Consider the following 9,245-nt stretch of genomic DNA (forward strand, 5'->3'; position numbering starts at 1 on the left):
TTTATTTTTAAAATATCATAAAATATATACTCCTGTCACAAAAAATATTCTATCTAAATTGATAAGTGTGTATGAGTCTTACAAATTTTTCCAACAGTATATCATAAGCATTTGTGTGTGATTGTGAAAGCAGAGATCATTGGCCTGTATGGAAATTTTAGCATTTTTCAGGGTTATTGCCCTATGTGGCAATTTTTAACCTTTTTCTCAAGAGTACCCAAATTAGACGCTTTCACACTACATTGAAGGCAACCTTTATCAGTGGTAGAGTATCTTCTACATAATTTTTGTTACATAGTTCCAACTTACTCAAAGAGAGAAATTACACAACAGTGTAGGTAGCTCTATTCTAAAATGGAGCCTGAAAATATTTTTCAAGGATCAAATGCTCATACACTATAAACACAGATTGATTTGGAAGAATATTGATTGGAGGGACTATTTATTTTGATTTTTTTTAAATGTGCATGATATATATTAACTATAAACTCAAACCTGAAGTAAAAATACATTTTGTCATAATGATTGAAACTTTTTCTTTGGACAAGAACAAGAAGAAATCACGCAACATTTTTTAGCACAGGGATATGGCACAACACGAACAAAAATTAATTAGTACACACCTCCAAGGATTTCCCGAGGGAATCAAACCTGACTGTATCAAGGACTTTTGTAAAAATATCTGCAATTTGTTTGTCAGTCTCAATATATTCTAAGACCAAAGTTTTATTTTCAACAAGTTCTCTGATAAAATGATGACAAATGTCAATGTGTTTAGTGCGAGAGTGTTCAACGAGATTTTTTGAGATATTAATTGCACTAGTATTATCACAAAAAATAGTCAAGGTGTCAAGATAAAACCCATAATTTGTCATCATTTGTTTCATCCATAATAATTGAGTACAACATCTTCCTGCAACTATGTACTCAGCCTCAGCAGTTGACAATGAGATTGAATTTTGTTTCTTGCTATGCCAGGAAACCAGATTGTTTCCTAGATAGAAACATCCACCACTTGTACTTTTTCTATCATCTGCATTGCCTGCCCAATCAATATCACTAAAACAAACAATGTTAGAGTTTTTTCCCTTTGAGTACCGAATTCCATAGAGTACCATTCACATAGCGAATGATTTGCTTTACAGCTGTCACATGAGATTCCATAGGATTCCCTTGATATCGAGCACATACCCCAACACTGTAGCTAATGTCAGGACGACTAGTCGTGAGGTACAGAAGACTTCCAATCATGGTTCTGTACAATGTTGGATCTACCTTTACACCATTTTCATCCTTGGTCAGTTTGACCATGGTTCCCATTGGTGTTTTGGCATGTTTAGCGGACTCCATCCCAAATTTCTTGATAAAATTTTTGGCATACTTACTTTGAGAGATGAAGGTTCCATCTTCTGACTGTTTGACTTGCAATCCTAGAAAATAATTTAACTCACCTACCATGCTCATTTCGAACTCATCTGTCATTTGCTTGACAAACTCCTACACTAAGGAGTTAGAAGTGGAGCCAAAAACAATATCATCGACATAGATTTGTGCAATAACAATATCAGAATCAATACTTTTGATGAAAAGAGTTTTATCGACTCTGCCTCTTCTATAACCATTCAAAACAAGAAATTGAGTCAATCTTTCATACCAAGCTCTAGGAGCCTATTTTAAACCATAAAGAGCCTTTTTAAGTTGAAAAACATGATCAGAATAATGTGGATCTTCAAAACCTTTTGGTTGTTCAACAAAAGCTTCTTCATTCAAAATTCCATTTAAAAAGGCAGATTTGACATCCATTTGGAATAATTTGAAACCAACAATACAAGCAACAAGCAACAACCAATAACAATCTTATTGACTCAAGTCTTGCGACAGGGGCAAAAGTTTCATTGAAATCAACTCCTTCAATTTGAGTATACCCCTGGGCAACTAGCCTAGCCTTATTTCTTATTATTGTACCTAATTCATCAGTTTTATTTTTGAAGATCCATTTGGTACCAATAACATTTGTATGATTTGGTCTAGGAACAAGATTCCATACCTCATTTCTTGTGAATTGTTCTAATTCCTCTTGCATTGCTTTTATCCATGACTCATCACTCAAAGCTTCTTCCACATTTTTTGGTTCAAAGCTAAATGTAAAGCAAACAAATTGAACCAAATTCACATACCTTTTTCTTGTGACCACACTTTCTTCAATGTCACCAAGAATGAAATCTGAAGGGTAATTCTTTTTAATTATGGCATAAGGTTCTCTCTAAATTGAATCTGTGATGATTTCTGGGCCTTCCTTTATTGATCGTTCAGACGTTGTTGGAACAGATTCAGCTTCTGTTGCAACTTTTTTTGTATAAGAAGGCACAACATCACCTATTGTCACAGCAGGTGATTCCGTCTGAGAGGTTTCGGCAATGAACCTATCAATTTCTTCTTCATTGAAATATTTAGAAAAGTCTTTTAAATTATCAACAACAACATTGGATGATTCCATAACAGTTTGAGTTCTCATGTTATAAAGACGATAAACTCTACTATTCATAGAATATCCAAGAAATACTCCCACATCACTTTTTGAATCAAATTTTCCAATATTTTCATGATCTCTAAGAATATAGCAAATACACCCAAAAACATGAAAATAACTTACATTGGGCTTTTACCTTTCAATATTTCGTAAGGAGTTTTTGAGGTAACTGGGTGAAGAAACACTCGATTGATTGTGTAGCAGGCAGCGAATATTGCCACTGCCCATAATCGTTTGGAGAGTTTCTTACTATTCAACATTACTCTGGCCATTTCCTGCAAGGTTCTATTTTTTCTTTTAACAACCCCATTTTGTTCAGGAGTTTTGGGACCTGAGAACTCATGAGAAATACCTAGAGATTTACAAAAATCATCGTAAACACTATTCTCAAATTCCTTACCATGATCACTTCTGATTCTCACAATCTTACCTATATTGCAATCCTTTTCAACTCTTAATTTCTTGCAAAAAATTTTAAAGGCATCAAAAGTATTCGATTTTCCCTTAAAAATTCAACCCAAGTGAAACGAGAAAAATCATCAACACATACAAAAATGTACTTTTTTCAATTAATACTTTCAACTTGAATAAGACCCATGAGATCCATATGCAAGAGCTCAAGAACTTTTGAAGTATTAATTCCTGTAACACTTGTGTGGGCATTTTTTAATTGTTTCCCCAACTGACATAGTTCACATTTACCTGCACATTCTTTGCCCAATTTGGGTAACCCACGAACTAACCCTTCACTTGCAATCTTTTTCAAACTTTTGAAATTTATATGATCCAGTTTTTTATGCCATAAGTCAGTGGTATTACCTATTGCTGAATGACATGTGAGAGTTGGTGAAAGTATATAACAATTATCAATAGATATATATCCTTTCAATACACTCATACCATTTTGATCAACAACATTGCAATCATCACAAGAAAAATTTACTTTGAAGCCTTGATCACAAATTTGACTTATGCTAATCAAATTAGCCTTAAGTCCTTCAACAAGCAAAACAATTTTCAATTTTGGTAATCCATCAAGACTTAGGGTACCTTTTCCAACAATATTACCTAACATGTCATCACCAAAAGTTACAACACCACATTTCAAAGATTTGAAATTAGTGAGTATATTTGCATCACCTGTCATATGTCTAGAACATCCACTATCAAAATACCAAGAATTAGAGGCACGAGTTTTATGACAAGTAAATGCAGCAAGACAATTTGTTTCTTTTTTCACTATCCAGACCCTTTTTGATGGTTTTTTCACGACCTGTTTTGTTTTACTATAATGATTGAGATAATTTTTTTTTGAAAAAAATTCATTATAGTAAAACATATGGGTCGGATGTGCCCTTTCACTTCACAAAAATGGCAAATGGGAATGAAATGGCCTGTTTTATTTCTTTTGAGAAACTTGGTCTATTTAGCAGATGTTGAAACAAATTGTACTTTTGTAGCATCACCTGTCTGAGATGTACCTCCAGAGACGTTAGTGGTTGAGCCATAATTTGATGATTGAGTTCAAAATTCTCACTGAACCCATAGACTCCTCTACTTTCATTGTGTCAAGATCTTTTGCCTCTTCGATTGTTGTGAGCTTAGTTTGAAACATGTCAGAAAGCACTCTAACAATTTTTCGAACTAACACATTATTTTCCAATTTTTCACCCAAGATAAAATATTCATTAGCAATGTCAGATTGTCTTTCATAGAAATCAGTGAGAGACTCAGTTTCTGTCATTCTAAGATTTTCAAATCTTGTAGTTAACATAACAAGCCTAGAACACTTGACATCAATAGTTCCTTCAAATTGTGTTTGAAGGATTTCCCAAGCTTCTTTGGCAGATTCACAGGAAGAGATTAATTTTATGTATCATTCACCAACTCCATTAAAGATAGCATGCAAGACTTTGCTATTATAACTAGACAATTTATCTTCAGCATCAGTCCAACTAAGTTCAGATTTTACCTTTGTTACATCATTTGATTCAGTTGGAGGTGTCCAACCGGTTAAGATTGATCTCCATGCCTTTTCCTCTTGTGATTTAATAAAGACCTTCATTCTAACTTTCCAAGAAGGATAGTTAGAATCATTCAGTAAGGGAGGACGTGTTATTGAGTCACCTTCTGGAAAGAAAGACATAACAAACAAACGAACGGAATACCACAAGATCTCACTAAAAGATTAGTGACCTGCTCTGATACCAAATGAAATTTCGTATTTTAATATTACCAAGTGATTAGAGATAAACAACTTAATTAATGTGGAATATTGTTTAAGTTGTTTAAATCGATTTCAGATTTGTTAACACAATTGATGCAAATGTTAAAACAGAACATGAAAACGGGTAAAAAATCAACACAGAGAATTTTTACGTGGTTCAGAAATCCTTTCAGATAACCTACATCCACGGGGCCACACCCATAGAATAAACCAATTAGTAAAGAAATAATGTGTACAAAAGCATTGACTTAAACAATGTAAGACTCCCTCTTAAACTATTGCCGCAATCTTGTTGTATTCTTTTCTACGAATTTGGTTTTGATGAAACGCTGATTCTCTTGAAATCACTTCAAATAATAGCGAGTGCTCACTTCCTCCCGAAGTGAGACTTAGATAGAATCCTTTCCCGAAGATCCTTATGAACACGTTCACAATAGACACTACCTGTTTACAAGGGACTAGATAGATATCCACAAGTACACTCAACACTCTCACAAAGATAAAGGTGAACAAACTTAATCTTTACAAATAAAACACTCTTCAAAATAACATAATGTTTATAAATTTTCCAAATGGAAGAGGTGAAATTTCCAAAGGCTTTGGCAAGGTATTTATAGGAAAAGAAATCGACCAAGGCCATCATTTTTTGAGATCTTTGTAATCAATTTGCAAGTTCCTTTGATTTGGGAAAGCAGCCAGCCAGGTGAATTCTGTATCGACAGAAAAAGAAACTGATGAGTCATCGACACCATCAGATTTATCTGGCAGAATGAATATGGTCATTTCTTTTGACCATGTTCATTTTCGAAACCTTCTTTATTCCAAAATGAACATAATCCCTAAAAAATATTCTCACAAGATAAAACACAATATTTTACCAATAAAGATTGATTGTGATAAATAAGGTAAAAATTGTATTCACACTAAAAGAGATTTTCACTTAAAAAACCAACTGAATTATGAGATAATTATTTAAAGATATGTTACTGATTTTTTACAATTTTAAAATATTTTGTCTAAAAATAAAGTTAGCCGATCAGGGTTTTACAATAACAAAAACAATGTTATGATACTATTATTAATGGCTAGTAACATTTATTAATGGTTAGTAACATTAACAGTGTCCACTATTAGAAAATAACATTGGTACTAGGCATTATATAGTGCCCAACACAATATAATAAGGTATATAGTGATTGATACAATTTAATATTTGATATTAGTACTTTAAGGTGTCATAAATCAATACTCGATCTGGTATGTTATGAGATTCTTCTAGATAAATAAATATGTTTTTAGTGGTCGTAGTTTATAAACATAGCACTGCATGTTGTATTGTATTAAGATGTCGGACTTGAGAAAATTAGGCTTGTTGAACACTACAACACGTGAAAACGTAATTACTCTATTATTACAAAAGTAATTACACCAAGACTTGAATACAATATTTTATCACAACACACTCTAAACACTTACACACTTTGTTTTGGAGCACTCACTTAATAACCTCTCTCACACTCTTTTTAGACACACTTATATAGTACTCACTTAGACTCACACTTGTGGGACACTCTTTTAAACACAATTTGCTACAAACTTGGACACACTTGCAAGGGACCCAAGGTCCCTATTTATAGTACTTCAAATTCGGTTGCCACAACCGACTTGTATTAGCTAGAGTATTCTAGCTTAATCCATTTGTTTTTGAAACTAGAAAATTCTTAATGGGCTTGAGCCCATTGTTAGATTATACAAGTTATTCTCTAGAAAACTCTAGAGAACTAGAGTTGATGTTGACTCTTAACACTCCCCCTCAACATCGACTCATTCTCCCTTTCTTCTCATGTTTAATTGTTCTCTTAGCTTCTGAAATCTTGTTGTGTTTAATCCTTTTGTGAACAAGTCTGCTACTTGGTCTTCGCTCTTTACTTTGTACATCTCTAGCTCCTCTTGTAATACCTTTTCTTATAGAAAATGATAGTGCACCTCCACATGCTTTATTCGAGCATGTAAAACTGGATTTTCTGCTAGACGAATAACAGACTGATTATCACAATAGAGTGGCATTGCATTGTCTGTAGATTGGTGTAGATCATTCATTAGTTGCATCAACCACATACTTTCCTGAGCTGTCAGTGATGCTGCTCTACATTCTGCTTCAGTGGTTGACAAAGACATCGTTGGTTGCCTTTTGCTACACCAAGATACAACTCCAAATCCAAGCTTGAATACATACCCAGTAGTTGATCGACAAGTATCATGATCTCTAGCATAATCAGCATCACAGTATCCAACTATCTTAACCTTGTCACCTTTCCTATATAAGAGGCCATAGTTAATGGTATCTTTGACATACCTCAGCATTCGTCGCACTGCTTCCAAATGAGGTTTCTTTGGGTGTTGCATATATCGACTTGCTACACCAACTGTATACGAGATATCTGGTCGAGTCAATACATTGCTCCATCTTGCAAGTCCTTCCCTTCATGTGCACATAGCTTGACATTAGCTTCCATAGGTGTCGAGATGGGCTTGCACTCGAGCATTCCAAACTTTTGCAATAAATCTCTTGCGTACTTTTGTTGACAGAGAAATAAACCTTCCTTAGTTTGGTCAAATTCTAATCCAAGGAAGTGTTTCAATTCTCCAAGTTCCTTCATCTGAAAGCAAACTGACAGATTCTCCTTTGTTTGGCAAATTTCTGCTTCATCATCGCAAGTGATGATGAGGTCATCAACATATACCAAAACAAATGTGATCTTTGCTTCCTTTACTTTAACAAATAAGCTTGAATCTGCATGTGCCATGACATATCCACTCTCCACTAAGAACTCAGCAATCTTGCCATATCATGTTTTCGGAGCCTGCTTCAATCCATAAAGCGCCTTTTTCAGTTTACAAAAATACTCAGGATGAACTTTATCCTCAAATCCTCTTGGTTGGACCATGTATATTTCTCGATCTAGCTCTCCATGTAGAAAGGCGTTCTTCACATCTGTAACACCCCAATTTGCTAATAAGGTTTAGGACCTTGATTAGCGTGCCTGGAGGGCAATACGTGAATTAACATGTTAATATATGAATTTAAATGAATATGTGATTAGAATGCATGTTTAGGTGGAATAAATATGCATGTGGGCCTCGCTTGTTTGTTAGGGGTAAATTGGTAATCTTAGCTCGCTGAGGGCATAAATGTAATAATTATGTTATATGATTAATACCACGTGTGAGTGGTGATATTACTGTGATGCACGTGCCGAGACAGACCTAGGGAGCTAATTAGTTTAAAAGTCACAACGGGATTAAATACCCGGCTCGGGAGGAGCCTAGGGGTATTTTGAGAATTTTATAATTTGAGTTTGTGAGTTAATGGTTAATGGTAATTGGGTAACTTGAGTGACCATTGGTGACCATTAAGAGTAACAGTTTTTAGATGAGAAAATGGTAGATTAGTAGGAAAGGTGAAATGGCAAAAATGTCCTTGAGGTTTAGTTAGGAAGGGAATTACATGGAGGGGTAAAGTGGTCTTTTGGCAGAATATAGAAACCTTCAGCTGAGGGAAAAGATGATTCACGTTTTAACACTTAGGCATATTTCTATTCTTGCTGAAATTGGAGGAAAACTAGAAGGAAAGGAAAAGGAGAAGAGAGCTGAAATTGGGAGACCTAGGAGGAGAATCAAGTGATTTGAGGCAATTAAAGTTGATCATAACCAAGATTGTTCAGAGGTAAGAGTTTATCCCCTGTTTTGCTTAAGTTTTAAGCTTGATTTCTAGAAAGTAAGTATGGAAATTTAAAGATAGTTATGGCTGGCTTTGAATGGAATTCAGCTTGGTAATCAAGAGGAATTAGTTTAAAGCTGGGATTGGAGGGAGTTCAAGCTGAATTATTGATTGAGGTAAGGGTTCTAAGCATATTTGAATTTTCGTTTCTGGTATGGCTTAAGAATTTGGAAGCATGGTTTACATTTTTCAAGCCTTGGTTTAAGTTTTAAAAGCTATGGTTTAAGTTTCTGAAATCTGAAAGCAAAGTGTGGATTATGGGTGTGATTGTGCGTTTGACCTTGTTGTTAGTGTTTATAGGTTGTTAAATGGTTCATTTGGGGTTTTAATTGATTTTGGGGTTTAGGTTTGTGTTTGGGTTGGATTGGAGGTGTTTTGGCTCGGGGAAAATGCAGGGGAAAACCCAAAATTCTTGGTTCGTAAAGGGGCGCCGCGGCCCTGTTCTTTGGCACCGTGGCGCAAGGCTGCATCAGGAGCTGGGGGGACTTTCTAGGCGCCGCGGCGCTAGGCTATTTTCTGGGCAGGGAATTTTGCAATTTTGGGCATTTGCCCCAGGGGCTTGGGGGATGTTTCCGTTGCATTGTTTTGGGAAATTGGAGGTCCCAAGAGTATGGGATTGGTCCCGGGAAGTGGTTTTGGATTGATTAGTATTAAAGAGTGTTTTATATGTGTTGTGACTAGGTTTTCGGAGAGGCTCGGATTAGAGG

The sequence above is a fragment of the Humulus lupulus genome, chromosome 1 (assembly GCF_963169125.1).
Source record: "Humulus lupulus chromosome 1, drHumLupu1.1, whole genome shotgun sequence".
In the NCBI taxonomy this organism is placed as follows: domain Eukaryota; kingdom Viridiplantae; phylum Streptophyta; class Magnoliopsida; order Rosales; family Cannabaceae; genus Humulus; species Humulus lupulus.